This window comes from Phoenix dactylifera, chromosome 1 (assembly GCF_009389715.1).
Source record: "Phoenix dactylifera cultivar Barhee BC4 chromosome 1, palm_55x_up_171113_PBpolish2nd_filt_p, whole genome shotgun sequence".
In the NCBI taxonomy this organism is placed as follows: Eukaryota; Viridiplantae; Streptophyta; class Magnoliopsida; order Arecales; family Arecaceae; genus Phoenix; species Phoenix dactylifera.
Window position 1 is genome coordinate 21,212,613 of NC_052392.1, and position 19,999 is coordinate 21,232,611.

The following is a 19,999-nucleotide window of genomic DNA, read 5'->3' on the forward strand; positions in this document are numbered from 1 at the left end:
TTACCTGGGAGGTAACGGGAAATTTGTCTCTTTTCGTCATAATTGGGCACGATTTGGCCCATCAATGGCGTAGTGGAAGATAAGGCCGGATCAGACCGGGGTCAGGGAACTGTCACGGTCGATCGGACCTATTGGAGTGGTTGAACCGCCGGCCGTAGTGGGCCTAGGGTTCATGGATGGTAAGTGCATTAATTGCTGAATGAACCGGCGGTCAGGGAGAGCCATACGCTCTGATGGTTCAGTGATCCGGAGATCGTCTTGAGCCGTGTTCATTAAATGCCTGAGTGCATCGGAGACTTGGGTAGGTCTCGTGCATTAATGACAGGTCGTGCCGAATGCCTGCGGAGATCTTATGCTTTGATGGCTTGAAGATAGCGGCAGGCTGAATACTTTTGAAGGCATCGTCTCGGCAGGGGTGCCGAGCCGAGCTGGTTGCCCGATAGGGCGCCCTGTGGCGGGGTTGCTTTTGGGTACTCCTGGTCGGTGCCCTTTGAACGAGCATCCTCTAGCCGAGCGCCTTTACTTGGCGCTGTCTCTAGAAAGCGCCTTCTATTCGAGCGCTTTTCTGGTCGGTGTCCTCTGGTCGGCTCTTTTTAGCCGAGCAGCTTTACTTTGGTGATTCTAATCGGGCGCCTCTCCCTGGCGCTCTTTCTGGTTGGCGCTCCTTAGTCGGACGCTCTCGGTCGGCACTTTCTAGCCGAGCGTCCGTCGGGTCGGCGCCCTTCGGCCGAGCGCCTCCCTGGTCGGCGCTCTTCGGCCGAGCACCTTCGTAGCAGTATGACTTGGGGTTTTTCCCCCAACACTACCCCCCGACTTCCGAGTTCCAGTTGGCTACCAGCTGGAGCGCGGGAAGTAGCCTTGTTGGGTCATTTCGGTTTCCAAAAAAAACCTTTAATTTACTGCGCATTTTGAATTATCAGAAGCTTCGAGGTGCTTTTAATAGGCGGCGTCTCTTGTTTCCCGAAAAAGCCTCATTATTGGGACACTTTTTGCGAAGCGTCCTCGCGTCGTGGGCTCATGATGGGGCCGCACGATCTTCAATTGCGGACGCCTTTCCGCACGATCCGATGGGGCGCTTCGTCGTTCGAAGCGTTAGCCTTAATTGAATGCGTCGTTCTGTCTTTTGAACCGACATGCGTCACCATCCTAAACAGGATACAGCGTCTTTCGCTGATCGAGGCCGTTGGGGAGGTCTATATAAACCCTCCCCTGGCCTTCTGTCCTCTTTCTATTGCTTTCTGCTTCCAGCTTTCTATTCTCCCAGCTTTCCTCAGACCGAAGTCTCTTTTTTCGGCGTCTTCCCCAGGTTGTCCTTTTTTCTTCTTTTTTTAATCCCTTTCTTCTTCTACGATGGGTTCTCTCCCCAGTGAAGTCGTATCCACCATGAGTACCCTGGAGGTCGAGATGGCCGAAGAGTGGTTTTTCCCTCTTCACGGGTTCCGTTTGGAACCCGCCAGGCGAAGGGATCGGGTAACCGATCCTCCGGTAGGCCGGATCGGAGTGCACTCGGAGTCACTCTGGGCCGGCCTCCGATTTTCTCTTCACGGCTTCGTGAATGAGTTGCTGATGGTATGCCGGTTGGTTCCGGCGCAACTCACTCCGAACGCCTGGAGGACAGTGATGGGTTTCCTGTCACTGTGTTTACTGCAGGGGATTCCGGCCTCTGTCAACGTCTTCCGGCGATTTTTCATTTTTAAGTCGAATCCGGGAGACGGAGAGTGGCTTTACATCGCCCTTCGGGCGGGTCGGCCACTCTTTCATGGTGCCCCCTCGTCCATTCATGGCTGGAAGGAGAAATTCTTCTTCCTGGGCTCTGAACGGTCCTGGGGGTTTGACCCCAGGTGGAGGCCGGCCCAGCTTAAGTCTATCAACAGGCCCCCCCAGCTTTCTCAACGTGAGCAGGGGATCCTTGACGCTATCCGCGACCTCGGGGACGGGATCTTGCTGAACGGCCTCATTAGCGAGGACGCTCTGGTGAACGTGGGCCTGAGCTCGGCACGTCCTCAGGGTAAGGATAGTTATAAAGTTTTTTATTTTCTTATTGTTCTAATGTTCTAATTTTGCTCGCCTTTGCAGACATCGCAAAGATGGTGACCAAGAGCGAGGTCCTCTACGCCCGCTACCAGAAGAGGGCAGCCGAGCTCTCGGGCGAGCCCGCCGAGCCGAGGAAGAAGCAAAAGGTCTCGGCGACCTCGACTCCCTCGGCAGCAGTGGTGGCCGAGGCGGGTCCTTCCCGCCCTGCGCATCCCGAGGCGGGCCCTTCCCAGCCCGCGCGTCCCGAAGCTGATCGGAGGGAGGGCGCGGATTCCGGGGGCTCGGGCTCCAGGGCAGCCTTGGTGCCCTCATGCCCGACGCCCTTGGCGCAGAGTCCTGGTCGGCGGGACGCTTCAGTCGCCGACCAGGGGAGGAGTCCCGCGGGTGCCGTGCTTGCACGCCCCGCGATAGTTGTGCGGCGGTCAGATCGGCCGCTCGCCCGACCCCAACCCCTTAGCTCCCAGCCGGGGAGCAGTCAAGGAGCCTCGGGGTCGGCTCCACCTAGGCCAGATGACGCTAGCCTCCCGGGCCCATTGAGCTCGGAAGAACGGGTGCCCTTTGCACCCAACTGGTCGGTGTTTGAGGGCGATTCGGCCCTCGAAAACCCTCAAGTGGCGCGCGAAGTATTTCAGCTCGCGCTGCTCCCGGCCGACCGGGCCATGATGCGGTCCATGAGCTACAATGCTTTTATGGACGCTACCCGCTGCAACGCCGTCCGGGTAAGTAAAATTTCCTGCTTATGTATTCTGTATAGATCCTTCATTAGCGTCTTATATTTCTCTGTTCGTCTCTTTCACAGCATTTGCACGAGACGGAGATGCTGATGCACCTGATCCAAGAATACCGGGAGAAGGCCCGGAGGTGCCAGTGCAGCTTTGAGGCGGCCCAGGGGAGGTATCTAGCCGCCGAGGCGAAGTACCAAGCCGCTGAGGCCGAACATCAGGTGCTCCAGGCAAAGGCTGGAGCATCCGAGGAGAGGGTTCGAGCTCTTACCGCAGAGCTCGACGAAGAAAAGGGCGCGCATGCATTGACGAGATCCGAGCTGCGCGCCGCGGAGGCTCGGCTGGCCAAGGCCGAGGAAGCGCTGGCCGCCCGCGGGCAGGAGGTGGAGAGCGCCCACGGCCGCCACCTAGAGCTTGAGCGGGAGCTCAGGGACCTTGGGTGGAAGGCCTCCTATCACGAGGCTCGGGAGCTCGAGGCTCGGGAGAACGCCCAAAACGCGGTGAGGCTCTTCCGCGAGTCGGAAGAGTTTCGCGACCTCCTAGAAGAGGAGGGCGTGAATGGGCTAATTCAAGGCTTCCGGGATTTCCGCAACCAACTGCGGCGGCTCCTCCCGGATTTTGACGTGAACCTGCTCCAACCAGGAGCAGGGGTTGAGAGGTCGGAGGTGGAGGCGGAGGCAGAAGCTCTGGAGGCGGAGGCAGAAACTCCGGCGGCCGAGGTGGCCGAAGCCGTCCCCGAAGCTGCTCCTGCTGCTGCCGAGGCTACCGAAGCCCCGACTATCGAGCCTACCGCTCCTGATGCGGCCGAAGCCGAAGTAGTTGAGCTCGAGTCCTGATGTAATTTTTGCTTTATTTTGTTAAAGTTGGGACGGCTCCCTATACTTATAAGGGCCAAGCCCGAATTATTGTACTTAGCCCACGGGCTCTTTTTTGAAATGAATTATCTTTTCTGGAAATTCGTCTATCGTAGTCCCAAATTTTTCTGCTCGGATCCATTTTAGGTTCCGAGGATACGGGCTCTAGGGCCTCAGCTTTACCCGCCACAGGGTCTAAGTTTAGGTTTGGCTTGCCGGGCTTCGTGGCTCGGTTCTTCAACCAGTGGTATAGCCGCGCTTGTGTTTATACCAAGAATTTGAGCTCGGGAAATCTTTCCGAGCTCAGTCCAGGACTCGACCGAGCCCTAAGGCGGTCGCCAGGACTTCGGCGAAGTTAACGAACTTCGATCCTTGTGTTGCCGGGACGGACCTGATTCGTCTCCAACGAATGGGTCGAATGCTCGTCAGTTTGTGACGAGGATTCACCGGACTTAGTGAAATAATATGCTGGTGTCGTGATCATTCTATCGCCGAGGTGATTGAAAACGCTCTTCTGCTCGGAGCCCGTTTTTTAAGGACGTCGGCAGAGTTCCGAGGATAATAGATAATGTGGAAACATTAATGTAGAAACATAGATGGGTACCTTGTACCGTGTGCGTCCATGCGCCGAGGCGACTGAAGACGCTCCTCTGCTCGGAGTCCGTTCTTCGAGGACGTCGGCAGAGAAATTCAAGAATAAAATAATGTAAAGATATTAAATAAATGGGTACCTGGTACCGTGTGCGTCCATGCGCCGAGGCGACTGAAGACGCTCCTCTGCTCGGGGCCCATCCTTCGAGGACGTCGGCAGAGAAATATCCAGCAACAAACGAGCCGAGGTCATGTGTTGAAGTCGGTGGAGAACGAGCCGAGCTCGTTTGGTCAATGAAGACCACGTCCCAACGTGTTGGGGCATCCCGGTAACCGGGGCTTCCCGACGTCTCGGGGCATCCTGACCGTGGTCAGGGTAGGCGAACGAGCCGAGCTCGTCTGGTCAGAGAGGACCGCAACTCATAGTCGGGGAGCACGAGCCGAGCTTGACGGTGGAAGCCGATGGAGAACGAGCCGAGCTCGTCTGGTCATCTAAGACCGCACCTCGACGTCTCGGGCCATCCCGGTAACCGGGGCATCCCGACGTCTCGGGGCATCCTGACCAGGGTCATCATGGCCGTGGTCAGGGTAGGCGAACGAGCCGAGCTCGTCTGGTCAGAGAGGACCGCAACTCATCGTCGGGGAGCACGAGCCGATCTCGACGGTGGAAGCCGATGGAGAACGAGCCGAGCTCGTCTGGTCAGAGAGGACTGCAACTCATCTCGACGTCTCGAGCATCCCTTTAGCCGGGGCATCCCGACGTCTCGGGGCATCCCGGTAACCGGGGCATCCCGACGTCTCGGGGCATCCCGACGTCTCGGGGCATCCTGACCAGGGTCATCATGGTCGTGGTCAGGGTAGGCGAACGAGCCGAGCTCGTCTGGTCAGAGAGGACCGCAACTCATAGTCGGGGAGCACGAGCCGAGCTCGACGGTGGAAGCCGATGGAGAACGAGCCGAGCTCGTCTGGTCACTTAAGACCGCACCCCGACGTCTCGGGCCATCCCGACGGATCGGGGCATCCCGTTGTGGCAGGGCATCCCAATATATTGGGGCATCCTGACGTCTCGGGGCATCCCGACGTCTCGGGGCATCCTGACCGTGGTCAGGGTAGGCGAACGAGCCGAGCTCGTCTGGTCAGAGAGGACCGCAACTCATAGTCGGGGAGCACGAGCCGAGCTCGATGGTGGAAGCCGATGGAGAACGAGCCGAGCTCGTCTGGTCACTTAAGACCGCACCCCGACGTCTCGGGCCATCCCGACGGATCGGGGCATCCCGTTGTGGCAGGGCATCCCGACCGTGGTCAGGGTAGGAAGGCGAGCCGAGCTCGTTGGTCAATGGAGAGCGCACCACGAACTCACGTACATCTTCAGGGAGTCCACGCAGGTACTCTGTCATCCCGAAGCATCGGGGCATCCCAACCGTGGTCGGGGGAGGAGAAACCTGGCACCGAGAGATAATCAGAAAAATAGGTGAGCTTAAAATAGGTTCGTAAACCATAAGTTTATTAAAAGATGAAATCCATAGAATGAAATTCAATAATTGAATAATGAAGAACCCCTTGGGGTTTTATTGATGGTAGATGCGGAGATTTTCAGAGCTCCAGCTCCGCGGAATGAGGGTCCCGTCCAGAGACTCTAGCTGATATGTCCCGGGTCGGCGGATACGCGTGACTCGGTATGGTCCTTCCCAATTAGGGGCCAGCTTCCTTTGCTCAGTCGGTCGGGAGGCTTCAGCTCTTCTGAGGACAAGGTCTCCTGGTCTGAAGGATTTGACTTTGACCCTGGCGTTGTAGTACTGGGCTGTCTTTTGCTGGTACCTCGCCATACGAACTCGGGCGGCCTCCCTTGTTTCCTCGATCAAGTCGAGGTTGCTTCTGAGCTGCAAAGAGTTGGAGCTGGCGTCGTGGTGCTCGACTCTTGGAGAGGGAAGCCCGATTTCCAATGGGATGACGGCCTCTGTCCCATATGTCAGGTTGAAGGGAGTCTCGCCGGTTGGGACGCGGAACGTAGTCCGGTAAGCCCACAGGACATTGTATAGGTCTTCGACCCATTGTCCTTTGGATTTGTCGAGCCTGGCTTTGAGGCCCTGCAAAATAGTACGATTTGTTACCTCGGTTTCTCCGTTCGTCTGAGGATGTGCGACCGAGGTGAAGCGATGGTCAATGCCAAGCTCGAAGCAGAATTCTCTGAAGTGAGTGTTGTCGAACTGGCGGCCGTTGTCAGAGATGAGGATGCGGGGAAGCCCGAATCTGCAGATAATGGACTTCCAGACAAAATCCCGCATCTTTGCTCGGTGATCCGGGCGAGGGGCTCGGCTTCCACCCACTTGGTGAAGTAGTCGATGGAGACGACCAGGAACTTTCTTTGCCCGGTGGCCAGTGGGAACGGCCCCAGAATGTCAATCCCCCACTGGGCAAAAGGCCAAGGGGAGCTAATAGAAGTCAAAGGAGCCGAGGGCCGGCGCTGAACATTGGCGTTCCTTTGGCACCGGTCACATCTTTGGACGAAGTCCATAGCATCCTTCTGGAGTGTCGGCCAATAATATCCTTGTCGCAAAATTTTGTGGGTCAATGCTCGTCCTCCCAGATGATTTCCACAAACTCCTTCGTGGACCTCGCGCAGGGCATAATCAGCTTCCGTCGGGCGGAGGCATCTGAGGAGGGGAGAGGTGAAGGATTTCCGATAGAGCTTTCCCTCGTACAATATGTACCGGGTGGCGAGGCGCTTGACCCGGCGGGCCGCTCGTTCATCAGCGGGGAGGACTTCATCTTGTAGATAGCTGATGAGTTCGTCCATCCAGCTTGGCTCGAACTCGGTGCAGAGGGTCTGCTCGGGCTCGTCTGTACTGGGCTTTTGGAGATACTCCAATACTGCCTCCTTGGGAAGCTCACTCATGCGAGAGGACGCCAGCTTTGATAGCTGGTCGGCCCTGAGATTCTCCGCCCTGGCAACATGTTGGATGTGAAAAGAGTCGAGGGTCGAGGTGAGATCCCGCACCTTTTGGAGATACTTCTGCATGATCGGGTCTCTGGCTTCGAAGTCTCCCATAATTTGGTTGACGACGAGCTGAGAATCACTGAAGGCCTTCAAGTCCTTCACTCCTAGCTCCTTGGCTAGCTTGAGCCCGGCGACAAGTGCTTCATACTCCGCCATATTATTGGAAGCAGGGAATTCAAGGCGCAAGGCTTGCTCGGCGACCACCCCCTCCGGGCTGGTGAGAATGAGCCCTGCTCCGCTACCTCCCGAGTTTGAAGAGCCATCGACATGCAGAGTCCATGTCAAACTCGGGGTCTGCTCCACTGGTGGCTCAGGTTCAGGCTCGACCTCATCCGGTATAGTGCATTCGACTATAAAGTCTGCGAGCGCTTGTGCTTTGATCGCCGGTCTGGGTCGGTACTCGATGTCGAATTCTCCGAGTTCGATAGCCCACTTTGTGATTCGGCCCGCACGGTCTGATCTCTGCAGGATTTGCTTGACCGGCTGGTCGGTCAATACAGCCACTGTGTGGGCTTGGAAGTAGGGCCGGAGCCTCCGAGCCGAGATGACCAGAGCATAGGCGGTCTTCTCCAGCTTGGAGTATCGGGTCTCGGCGTCCCTCAAGACCCGGCTGGCATAATATACTGGCTTCTGGAGCTTGCCCTCCTCTCGGACCAGGACCGAGCTTACTGCAATAGGGGAGACGGCTAGGTACAGACAGAGGATCTCACCCTGTTGAGGCTTTGTGAGCAGGGGAGGGGAAGCCAGTAGATGCTTGAGCTCTTCAAAAGATTGTTGGCACTCGTCCGACCACACAAAGTTCTTCGGCTTCTTGAGGGCTGCAAAAAATGGAAGGCAGCGCTCGGCCGAGCGGGAGATGAATCTCCCGAGGGCTGCCACTCGGCCCGTGAGCCGCTGTACCTCCTTGACCGTCCTGAGAGGCGTCATCTCTTGGAGGGCCCGGATCTTCTCTGGATTGGCCTCAATTCCTCGCTGTGTAATGATGAAGCCGAGGAACTTGCCGGAGGTGACTCCGAATGCACATTTAGCTGGATTGAGCTTCATCCGGTACTTTCGGAGTGTGGAGAATGCTTCATTGAGGTCAGCTATGTGGTCTTGCGCTACCTTGCTTTTCACTAGCATGTCATCCACGTAGACCTCCATGTTTTGGCCTATTTGGTCTTTGAAGATCCGGCTGACCAGCCTTTGATAAGTTGCCCCGGCATTTTTCAAGCCGAATGGCATCACCTTGTAGCAGTAGGTTCCCCCGTCGGTGATAAAGGCTGTCTTCTCCTCATCCTCTGGCGCCATGCGGATCTGGTTGTATCCGGAGAAGGCGTCCATGAAGGCCAACAGCTCATGACCTGAGGTGGAGTCCACGAGCTGGTCGATGCTGGGAAGTGGAAAACTGTCCTTCGGGCAGGCTTTATTCAGGTCGGTGTAGTCCACGCACATACGCCACTTCCCGCTGGCTTTCTTGACGAGGACCACATTGGCGAGCCACTCCGGGTAGGCTATCTCCCGGATGAAGTCGGCTTCGAGGAGTTTGCTGACCTCCTCGGCTGCTGCTTGCTGTCGTTCAGGGGCTGCGCCTCGCTTCTTCTGCCGCACGGGCTTGCTGGTCGGCTTTACTTGGAGCCGGTGGACCATGATCTCAGGATCTATCCCCGGCATGTCAGGCTCTACCCGCTCTTTCCGTGGGTCGTTCCGTGCCTCCATAACCTCAGTCGAGGGCCGATCAGCTGCTGGGGCTGGTATCTCGGCTGGTCGCCTTGCCTCATGGGTCGCCAGGTAGCATCGCCTCGCCACCATTTGGTCCCCTCTAACTTCGCCGACTCCCTGACTAGTGGGGAATCGCATGAGCAGATGGTGGGTCGAGACTACTGCTCGGAGGGCGTTGAGTCCTGGCTTTCCAAGGATGGCATTGTAAGCCGAGGGCAAGCGTATCACAAGGAAGCTCATACCCACGGTGCTCTCTCGAGGGGCGAGCCCGGCTGTGACCAGAAGGTCAATCTCGTCCTCTACTGGGACTGAATCCCCAGTAAATCCAACTAACGGAGCGTTCATCCTCCGTAGCTGTTCTTTGGTCATCCCCATCTTACAATACGCACCAAAGTACAAAACATTTGCCGAGCTTCCATTATCAACTAAGATGCGTTTTACATCAAATTTGTTTATGATCATGGAGATGACCACGGCATCATCATGGGGAGTTTCAACTCCCTCGAGGTCGTCATCTGAGAAGGAGATGGCTTCAGAGGTGCGCAGGCGCTTCGAGGTTTCTCCTTCTGAAGCTTCTCCAGCCGAGGGCCTGCCTCGGATGGTGTTGATGACGCCGGCGATAGGCCTGTTGGCATTCGATCCTTCAGGCTGCGCCGCTCCTTCGGCCGGCTTCTTCCCTTCACGCCGGCCTTGTACAAACCGATCGAGCACCCCTCGGCGGATGAGTGCCTCGATCTCATTCCGGAGCTGGTGGCACTCCTCGGTATCATGGCCGTGGTCCCGATGGAAACGGCAATACTTCCGGGGATCACGCCGGATTCTGGTGTCTGGCTTCGGAGGTGAGAGCCGAATGTGATCCCGGCTCTCGATCTCCATGAGGATTTCGGCCCGAGGAGCATTGAGAGGAGTGTAACTTTCGTACCTCCTTTCGGGCGCGCCGGCCTGTAGTGGGTACCTCGGGCGGATTGGCGACCTTTGCTGTGGTGGTCCCCTCAACCGGGGTGGATCCTTAGCTCGTCGCGGAGACGGGCTTCTAGGCAGGCCGCGCTCCTCGCGGCGTCTCTTTTTGGGGTTCTGCTCGGCTCCGCCCCGCCTAGCTGCCACGGCCTCTTCCGCCTTGGCGTACTTCCGCGCCCGGGCGAACATTTCGGTGAGGTCCGTGGGGAAACTCTTCTCGATCGAGAAGAGGAATCTGTAGGACCGGGCTCCAGTCTTCAGTGCTGACATGGCGATGGACTGGTCAAGCTCCCGGACCTCCCACGTTGCGGCGGTAAACCGGTCCAAATACTCCTTGAAAGACTCCCCCTCCTTCTGCTTGAGGTCCAAGAGGGAGTCGGATGTCCGCCGCTGGGGCTAGCTGGCGGCAAAATTGCCAGCAAACTGTCTGCCGAGCTGCTCAAAGGAAGAGACAGTACTCGGCTTCAGCCCGGTAAACCAAAGCCGGGCCGGTCCTCGGAGTGTCGCCGGAAAGGCCTTGCACATCATGGCCTCCGAGGCTCCTTGCAGGGCCATTAGGACCCGGTAACTTTCCAGGTGGTCCAGGGGATCAGTCTTGCCGTTGTAAGGCTCCACCTGGGGCATCTTGAACCGTAGCGGGACCGGTTCATCTTCAATCTCCTGGGAGAAGGGTGACTTCGTATTGAACTCGAAGTCGCCGGTATGCCCCGACTTCCTTCCGTGGAGTGCCTGAATTTGGCGCTCCAACTTCTCGACTTTCCGGTCGAGTTCATGGTTCTGGAGGACTGCCGCCGCGGTTTGCTCGGGTGCTGGTTGTCCTGGAACCGACTCAGCTTCTGAAGGTTGGGGCCAGCCTTCATGACCTCTGGCCAGGTGCTCTCTCCAGAGGGAGGCCTGGACTCGAGAGTCCTGACCTCGAATGGGAAGCCCGCTTGTAGGAGGCTCCGGTTGGACTGGAGCCGGAGGAGACGGTGCTGCTGGAATGCCCCTGGGTTGCAAGCTTTGGACGGCGGTAGCCAACGCCTGCACTTGCTGCACCAGGGCATCAAATTGTTCCGGTCGAACTTGAGGTGCTGGCTCGACCGGAGGTGGTGAGTTCCGAACGGAACATTCTGGACTTGGTGGAGGACGTCGAGAGGCGTTAGAAGCCCCTTTGCTTCTTAGCTTCATGGCAGCGAACTCGGGCCCTTCCTCTAGCGCCAACTGTTGCTGGAAATTGGACCCGGGGGCCGCCACGGAGCCGGGGAAGGAGGAGCTCCGCTGCTACAGGGGGCGGACGGCGGTGCGCCGGCCGGCCGCGTCCTCCACTGGCGGGGCGCCGGTCCTGCAGGAAAAACCGGTGGCCGGGCTCTCCGGCACCGGCCCTCCGATGCTTAAGTCAGAGGGGGAATATCTGGAGAGAGCAGGGGGAGAGAGAGAGTATGTGGAGAAGACCGTGAACATGTGGATAAGGTGAAGAGATTTTATGTCATCAATTGTGTCTGTGCTATTTACTTCATGTGTTCTTCCTCCTCTTGGGTCCATCCCCCCCCGTTTCTTTCCCCCCAGGTTCCCTTTTATAGTGGGATTTTGTGTTACCTGGGAGGTAACGGGGAATTTGTCTCTTTTCGTCATAATTGGGCACGATTTGGCCTATCAATGGCGTAGTGGAAGATAAGGCCGGATCAGACCGGGGTCAGGGAACTGTCACGGTCGATCGGACCTATTGGAGTGGTTGAACCGCCGGCCGTAGTGGGCCTAGGGTTCATGGATGGTAAGTGCATTAATTGCTGAATGAACCGGCGGTCAGGGAGAGCCATACGCTCTGATGGTTCAGTGATCCGGAGATCGTCTTGAGCCGTGTTCATTAAATGCCTGAGTGCATCGGAGACTTGGGTAGGTCTCGTGCATTAATGACAGGTCGTGCCGAATGCCTGCGGAGATCTTATGCTTTGATGGCTTGAAGATAGCGGCAGGCTGAATACTTTTGAAGGCATCGGCTCGGCAGGGGTGCCGAGCCGAGCTGGTTGCCCGATAGGGCGCCCTGTGGCGGGGTTGCTTTTGGGTACTCCTGGTCGGTGCCCTTTGAACGAGCATCCTCTAGCCGAGCGCCTTTACTTGGCGCTGTCTCTAGAAAGCGCCTTCTATTCGAGCGCTTTTCTGGTCGGTGTCCTCTGGTCGGCTCTTTTTAGCCGAGCAGCTTTACTTTGGTGATTCTAATCGGGCGCCTCTTCCTGGCGCTCTTTCTGGTTGGCGCTCCTTAGTCGGACGCTCTCGGTCGGCACTTTCTAGCCGAGCGTCCGTTGGGTCGGCGCCCTTCGGCCGAGCGCCTCCCTGGTCGGCGCTCTTCGGCCGAGCACCTTCGTAGCAGTATGACTTGGGGTTTTTCCCCCAACACCAGTGATCTAAAACTATCTTAGTGATTCTATTTAGGTTGCCAAATGCTACCCGAAGAAAGATAGGTAAATATTGTCGCTCGAATAAAAATAAAGGTCAGTATATTCCGTGTCCTTTTAAGTTTACACATAAAAGATTTATATTTAGATTTGGGGCCACCTGTCCATAAACTCAAGCATTTGACCCCGATTACAAGCCGATGAATTATTAGCAAGTAGAAGAACTCATTGTCGTGAACTAAGACCCTATTTGAAAGAGGTATTGGCAGTAGAGTTTTTGAAAGTAGAACTGTTGAAAGTAGAGCTTTCTGAAGTAGAGTTTTTATAAAAAGCTGTTTGCTGTTTGGTAACTACATTTCTAAAATGCTGTGGCACTTTAACATGTGTTTGGTAAACAAACTGAGAAAGTACTTTTGTATGACAAAATTACCATAAAAGATATTGCATGGTAGTATACAATAGATCATAATAAAATATAACATTTATTAATATATAAATTATGATATAGTATAATATTACTATAATGTAATATAATATTATTATAATATAGTAATATAACATAGTATATTATAGCATAATAATATAATATAATATTAAATTATTTAACATAACATATCAATGTATTGTGATATAATGTAATATAATGTTATATTTATAGTATAATACAATAATAAAGGTATAAAATATTATACTTATTAGCGTACATTAATTTTTCATAATATAATATAATTTTAAATTATTTAACATAATATATTAATGTATTATGATATAATATAATATAATATTATATTTATAATATAATACAATAATAGGAAACAAGAATATTTTTTCTTGCAGGGAAAGGAGTCTGATCCACGGCTAGGGTTCTTTGTTACGGCTCCAGCAGATTTTTAGGTTTATAAAAGGACAAAATATGTAATTGCTATATTTTATTATTGGTATTTTAGTCCACAAAACAACTTTCCGACAAAATTTAAAATAGCTTTTTCGGAAAGCTTCAAAATGGAGCTTCTTCCAGAAAGCTGTTAGCTTTCTGGAAAAGCTAAAATAACTTTTTGAAATTTTTACCAAAAAACATATTTTTTCATCCAAAAATATTTTTGGAGGATTAAAAAGTACTTTTTGGTCCTTCCAAAGCTTTATTTTTTGGAGGGCGGAAAGCGTAATCATATACTCAAGGTTTGGGAACCTTCTTTAGGTTCGGTCCGCAACACAGCTAGGAAGTCTTATCTCCAATATAATAGTAAATAACACTTTTGGCAGGTGTAGGCGTGTAGCCCTCCCATTCAGTGTTTCAATTTCCAGCCAGCTGCAATAAGAGATCATCGCACTATTTCCATGGAGGTCATAATCTATTCGGCGAGGTATTGGGTGGTCCCCTCTGAGCTTGGCAAAGAGATGCCGATCAAACTCACCGAAGCCATCTCCAATATATATAGTAAATATATATATATTCTCTCTTTTTCCGTTTTAATCAAATTAATTCATATACATTATATATATATATATATATATATATATATATATGAATGAATGATAGACAGAAAAAAAAATGTTTTAATTTGATTGAAGTTTTTTTTTTTTTAAAAAAGTAGCTTTAGAATTAAAAAAAATATGTGGGATATATAAAAAATTCAATTTCCCCCAAACAAAAATGAATATTTTTTTTCCGAAAATGCTCTTAAATTTTTAAATAAAATAATATTTTTTTCTTTATTAAAGACATAAATACTTGTACGCAATTTTCTGAAGAAAGCAGGTTCAACTAAATATAAATTATTTTAAAATATGTTATTTTTTATGAGCAATCAAATATATAAAAATGATCTGACATTAGTTTTTTGCGAAAAATATTTCAGTTTTTATTTTTTTGTGAGAACTGGTTCCACATTTTGCAGACGCAGGATGACAAAATCCACAATTTGAGAAAGCGGCTGTCAGGCTGGGTGGGTTTTTATTTTGCTTCTCGGTACAAAAGGCATAAAGAGGGGTCCCGATCTCTACTCCCTAGACTGCATATCACCAATGCGATCAGGTGCGGTCCAGCCTAAAGCACTTGTGATCGAAAATTTTGACTTACTGCTGACCCAATCTTCTGCTTTGATTTTGGATCTATTGTCACTAAGTTGCGTTTAAACTTAACATGGATATACCAAAGCCACTACAAACTATATGTCTGATTTGAGTTTCTACCAACGTGTTGGGCTTTTTTTTTTTTCCTTTTTTTTTCTGAACAGGATGATTAATACATTTCTAATATAAATACATCTATTAAAGTTAAAAAATAAAAGGTTCCGAAGCGCTCTAAACAGCTCGTCATCTCCAATCCACGGGGTGCCACCAAAATGACTAGCCACATACGAAGCCATCCAGTCTATGGTCCCATTCACCGCTATAAATATATGCCTGGTCCAACAGAGATTTTTGATTGCCCACAAAGTATTACCATTAGGGTGCGTCATTCAGCTATTTTGACTACTTCACGAGCAACTCGGAGGAAGTCAAACATATATACAAGATGTTTATCAAAAAAAAAAAAAAGTTTCTGATCATCTATTTTCTGTCTTCCTATTTCCTCTCTTATATTATATTAATTTCTTCTCTTAATAAGTCGGGTTGCATAATAGAATTGAGTACAAACTATATCTCTTCTTTGAAGCTCTTTTTTGTTAGACTCTTAGGCCCTATTGGGGGAGCTGTTAGTAGTAGAGCTTTTGAAAGTAGAGCTGTTATAAGTAGAGCTGTCTGAAGCAGAGCGTTTATAAAAAAACTGTTTGCTGTTTGGTAACTACATTTTTAAAGTGCTGTGGCACTTTAACATGTATTTGATAAACAAACTGAGAAAGTATTTTTGTGTGACAAAATGACCATAAAGGACATTACCAGTATTATACAACAGAGCATAATAAAATATAATACGTATTAATACATAAATATATGATATAATATAATATTAATGTAATATAATATAATATTATTATAATATAGTATTATATCATTATGTATTATAGAATAATAATTTAATATAATATTTAATATAATATTAAATTATTTAACATAACTATCAATGTATTATGATATAATGTAATATAATATTATATTTATAGTATAATACAATAATAAATATATAAAATATTATAATTATTTGTGTAAATTAATTTTTCATCCTTCTAATGACCATTTATCTTCTAACAAATTTTCTAGCTAGGTGATAAAATTGGTTAAATAATTACTAATATTTTTATTTATTTATTTATTTAGATCAAATTATTTGCCACTCACTCATTATTATTTTTTATTTATTTTATTTATTATTTTATTTTATTTTATTGAAATATAGAAGGGTCGCCGACCATGTGTAGTGGCCGGCATGGTGGCTGCCACCGTGGGTAGCCACGAGCTCCCAAAACAAAAAAAAAGAAAAAAAAAAGAAGAGGAAGAAGGAACAGAGGCGGCAACGTTGAGAGGAAGAAGAAGATAGAGAGGGAGAGGAAGAGGATGGGTGAGAGAGGAAGAGGTGAGATAAGGGTTTTGGGGAAAAAAGTAAAATTTAAATGGGGATATTTTGGTCCAAAAAATAACTTCTCGACAAAGCTGAAAACATTATTTTTGGAAAGCTTCAAATTGGAGCTTCTCTCTAAAATCTGTTTTTAGCTTTCAGCAAAAGCTGAAACAGCTTTCTGAAAATTTTATCAAATATTATTTTTATCTAAAAATATTTTTTGAGAAATAGAAAGTGTTTTTTGGCCCTTCAGAAGCACTTCGAAATAGGATCTGCCCTTGTTTGGGTTCAATTGGCACTTTTTATGGGCGTGCGCATGATAGTGATACAAGTCCCATAGCTGGGTCCGGCCCACGTGAATCGTACGATAAGATCATGACAGCCAGTGGAGGAATCACATGGTGGATCCCTGCCGAGCCGCTGCTGCTCGACGTCTAATGAGAACCCTATCGCTAAGGGAGCGTGCCTCCAAAGCTTTGTGGTACTTTCTCGTAGGCCGGAGCGGGATCATGGTTTTCTGCTACTTTATAGTAAGTGTTCGTGCCTCTGGATAAGATTACGAGAGCAAATGCGGGAATACCGACATACATGGGCATTGGCCAGTTGGCACGTGTACGGCATCTACTATTCGTATGCAAGGCCATCATCATGTGGAGCGCTTAGTAATCGTACTGTGCCGGACTGCACTGCCCATGGAGGAAGCCGAATTTACAAACGGAGTCACTTCGTCGCACCCTGCTTCAATTTGAATCATTTGATTGCCGCGTAGATATTTTAACAAAGGACATTTTATTTTATTTTATATTTTATTTTTGGTGAATCAGTTGCTCGTACTGCCCTAACGTGAGCACAGCCACTGCATTATAAGCAAAAAAACTACACAAAGCAGAAAAAAATGAGGACGGCTGAGTCCAAAAAAAGTCTTCTGAAGGTGAGCAGCAAACGAGACGACCTAATTAGCAGTTTTGTTCGCTTCTCGAAGGACATGTCTGATCTGAATAGCCCGGTACTCTCTCAACATCCATCGCATATCGTCTAGAAGCGGGTGCTCCACCTCCTTCCGCCCTTCCTCTCGAAGACGCGCGATCAACGAGCCCGAGTTTCCCTCCAGAATGATACAGCCAGCTTGCAGAATATGTGTCGCATAGGAAAGCCCCTCCAATGCTGCCTTGAGCTCCGTCCCAAAAGCAGAGGCTTCGAAAGAACGACACCCCCTACTACAAGCACCCTAGCAGCCTGATCTTTGATAACAAAAGTCGCTCCCGTCCAACCACCGCCAACAGGCAAGCTCCCATCAAAATTTATCTTTAGATGGCCAGAAGCTAGGGACTCCCAAAAAATAAGAATAAATTTAGGCGCTATGGAAGTGAAATGGGAGTTCCAGATGTCTCTAGCCATCGCAGTGAAAGGACATTTTGTTACGGGAAGGTCGTGCCAATGAACTAAATTCTGCGCTTCCCCACCCCGGCTACTGCCCGAAATCCTGCTTTGGTGGGCTTCCCCCAAAGTGACGTGGAAGGCCTACTCTCTTTCGTGCGCTCCTCACCTCCTCCATGGGAATGATCCACTGGATTCATTGTAACACCGCGAAGCCGAAGGACTAAACAATAAATATAATGAATTTCGTTTTTTTTTCAGTAAAGCGGATTTCTCCCCAAGCGGCGGGCGCGGGAGGAAGAAACCTAAGAGAAGACGCTCCTCTTAGGTCCCTTTTTCCAGTGAAACACACAAAAGCGCCCTCTTTTTGTCATCCCTGCAGCTTCCTTCCCATTTCCTGATCAAGAGTATGGTTGCCAGCACTCTCCTACTTTTCGCTCTTTTGAGATTTTTCAAAAGTGATTTGTGTTGCGTTTGCTTTGGAACTTCTCCGTGGCTTTTGGATATCTTATGATTTTTTTCCTCAAAAGAAAAGGCATTTATAAGTTTTTATTGCACAACTATGAAACTAGCCTTTAAAAATTAATTATAAATCATAGTTTATTAAAAAAAATTTATATTTATATGGTTTATTAAAAATTTCATGGGCATTTTCTAGATGATCTATTTTACAATCAGTTATGGTCGTGCTTCTCCTAACATACTGGTATCTCTTCTCCTTTCTAATCCTCCTTCACCACTGAATAAACCATCTGCATGATTCTTTTTTGGTGCAGTGGTATGTTTGTTACGTAGTCCACACTAACTTATAGATAAAACTAAAAGATAAAAAAAAAAGAATATCGAAACCAATCCATCTAAATGATGATCACAACCTAAGAGGAAGAATTGATATTCAGAATAAAACCATCTGCCACATTTATTTGAATAAAATATTTAATTTATCAAATATATCCAATCAAAAAATTATTTTAAATTATTTTTTTTTATTTTTTCATTCATTTCCGATGGATGTCTCTTTCTCTTAATTCCTTCCAGTGAATGATATGAATTATCTATTATAATTCTTAAATTTGAATTAAATAATTATTCTCTTCATACCAAAAAATCTAGCTCAAATAATTACTCAAACACTCACACCAAAAAATAGGAAATGCAAAAGTTTTTGATCAAAAGTTTGTCATGAAACCAAGAACTAATGAGATGGTGGATGTAGGTGAAAAAGCCAAGTAATGCATTATAGGGGCAATTTATCTGGTCAAAAGTTTGCTTTTTGGCTAGAAAACTCAACATGATGCTACCTGACTTTCTACCATAAAAAAAAGATGCTACTTGACTTTCAACCTTCAAAGCTCGAGCATATAAAAAGCCAAATAGGTAAACGAGTATAAAACGCGTTTTTCTCAAAATCAGCTCCGATGATGAAGGATGAGAAAAACACATATGCGCTCTTTTTCCCCTGTTCTCAGTGGCCCCATCGCCCGCAGGAGGCTAAACGCGGACACGAACAGAAGATACATTTTATCTATTCTACAAAATTTTGTAACCTATGTTTCATTTCTTGTACTAAATAAACAAATAATTTAATAATTTTTTAGGGGATAAAATGGATCGTTCAGCTCACAACAAAAGGAGCACCCAATTTCGGCCCAATAGACACCAACACCGACCAGATGTGTCCTCGATCCGGCCCAGAATCAACCCAACATCGAATTCCACCGAAAGCTCCTTCGACCTCGGATATTCGCCGACTCGCCCGACCAAGTTCGAGGCGCCTCCTGTATTCGCCGACTCGTCCAACCAAGTTCGGGGCACCTCCTGTATTCGCCGACTCGTCCGACCGAGCACGGGGCACCTCTTGTATTCGCCAACTTGCCCCAACCGAGCTCGAGGCGCCCTCTTCAGTAATACACTCCGACCCTCGAGCTTGGGGCGCTCCACCAAGCACACCTCGAAACCTGTGATGCTAGGCTGGCCTCAGCACCCGTCTAGCCGACCTCGCCAAATGCCTGATGTGACCTCTCGACGAGCTCGGCCTCGCCAGCGGCTGCACCCATGTGCATGCCTTCGTCCTCCTACGTGGCCGTATATTGCGACGCTACCACGACGTGCTACTCTGGCCATGCCCTGACACGGCTGTCAACGTCTTACCGTTCCCAAAACGGACTCCACCACACACCACAATCAAGCTCTAGCTGCACGCCACTTCCTTTCATGATGGAAATGGGCCAACCCTGTCACGGCTGTCAACATCTTACCGTTCTCAAGAACGGACTCCATCGCGCAATACAATCAGGCTCTGGCAGCGCGCCACTCCCACTCATGATGGGAATGGGCCATACCTCCGCCATCTAAGCGCTCCTATCGGAACCATAAAGAATCCTAACAGGTGACGCCTAAGGGACTTTTGGCTGGACCTACTACCCTCCACTCTAACTTGATCGTCGGAGAGCCCTTACCGGAAACATCCGTGAGGCTTTGTGCAGGTATATCGCCGACTGCAGGAGATGGCTCTCATCCTCTTCCTCCACGCTCCAGCGGCTCCCCCGACTCCTCCAACATGGTCACCCCTAGGCCAGATTTGAACCACAACAATTTTATATAGATTTTTCCCTTTCTCGGAATAGATTCGAATACGAAGCAAGATCCAGACGGATATTATCCAATTCATCTTCATCCTTGACATTTAAGAAGGTAAAGCAGATGCAGCAGAGTTAAATTTTTTCAGCACGAAGCACATTAAAATCTGAGATATTTAGATAAGGGTAAAGTAGTTGTTTATTTTTCTTTGACGGATATGATATTAGTCGGATGTTTGAATTTTTATTTTTATCTGAATAAATTTGAATATGAAGCAAGATCCAGACAGATATTATCCAATTAATCTT